Source organism: Myotis lucifugus, unplaced genomic scaffold (assembly GCF_000147115.1).
Source record: "Myotis lucifugus unplaced genomic scaffold, Myoluc2.0 scaffold_3065, whole genome shotgun sequence".
In the NCBI taxonomy this organism is placed as follows: Eukaryota; Metazoa; Chordata; class Mammalia; order Chiroptera; family Vespertilionidae; genus Myotis; species Myotis lucifugus.
The window spans coordinates 1-1,445 of NW_005874113.1; the positions used below are offsets into that span (position 1 = coordinate 1).

At 54.4% G+C, this 1,445-nt stretch overlaps 1 pseudogene; it reads right to left on the reverse strand.

The window, feature by feature from the left end:
- Positions 1–317: 317 nt before the first annotated feature.
- On the reverse strand, positions 318–1,240 carry LOC102428787 (annotated as a pseudogene).
- Between the last annotated feature and the right edge of the window lie 205 nt (positions 1,241–1,445).

A 1,445-nucleotide genomic window follows, 5' to 3' on the forward strand; every position in this document is an offset into this window, starting at 1 on the left:
ACTATCCGGGTCATGATAAATAATATTTTCCTTATTCGATCCTTTCACATGTTACATGAAGGGAGGATAAAGTGTCTCACAGCTTCCTAACCTCTAATAAGCACTCTGCCTCCTTTCAGTAATGCTGTTTCTATATTTATGGAGTGCAGAAACTTCACTCAGGAGCTGCCTGATAAAAATACCTCTGTACATATTTCCCTGGAAGCAGGCTCTCTCCTTTCAAGTCATTGGCAACAGCAAGGAATAAATTAAATTAAAAATTCAAGCCTTTCTGATCCAACCATGAAAAATAAACAAACAAAAAACCCCAACATCACTGATAGTTTCTCAGGTTCTCCAGTGCCCCTGAGGAGATGGTCTGGTCAGGGGCTGTACTGACACCCTGCCCCTCAGGCATCAGGGGCTGTTGGCTGTCCCCGTCACTGGGGCTGGTTCTGGAGCAGGCAGAAACCCCCTGTAGGTGGGGGCAGCACCAGTCGAGGGAGAGCCAGGCGCCTCTATTTGGTCTTGGATTCGGTCGTCCAGGTGGGGCCAGCATCATGTGGGCCAGAACTAAGAGCCCAAAAGGGTCCAGAGTACCGGGACAGTGCTGAGGAAGAGCTGACAGCTGCCCAGGCTACTGCACGAATTATTGCTGGTGAAGATGGCTCAGGGGCCTCATACAGGGTCTCATTGCTTGGCCGCACATAAACCTTTAGCCGAAGGCAGGGCCGGTCAACAGCATTGGTGGTGTGGCAGAGATGTAGTAATACTCGTGGCCCCGGGCGGAACTCGAAGCCCAGCGAGAAGGGCGTGAAGAGCTGGAACTTCTCGGAGAACTTGAGTGGCCCCCGGGCTCTGCGAGCATGTTGCACTCCCAGGGCTTGAAGCCGCGCTGCTGGTGGTCGCAGGAGGCGTGGCCCTCGCTGTTGACCATGTACAGCACGTAGTGCTCCATGCGCTCAGCTGGAGGCAGCCGCACCCCGTAGCGACAGTAGATGTCCAGGTAGTCACTGATGCTCACCTCCACCGTGCAGCCCCCACGGTCGTCCCCCGAACCCGTGTGGAGCCTGGGGTTGCTGCGGTTCAAGTAGACTGTGTAGCGGTCCGAGTTGGCTCTGGAGGCGCCCTCCGCAGCGGCGGCAGGAGCAGCAGAAGTAAGCACAGGCAGCAGCGGGCGCCATGGCCAGGTCCAGCCACTACCTGCCAGCAGTATTCTCCTCCTCTGCTGCCACCGCCACCGCTGCAACCACCGAGCCATTTTTTTAAAAAAAATTTAAATACCAGTAATATAGCCCAGCTGGTGTGACTCAATGCTTGAGCATTGACCTGATCCATGAGGTCACCGTTTTACTCCTGGACAGGGAACACACATGGGTTGTAGGTTCAATTCTCAGTTGGCTGGGGTTGGGGACATGCAGGAGACAGCTAAGAGGCCACAGGTCTCAGTGTCCCAGTAATCACTG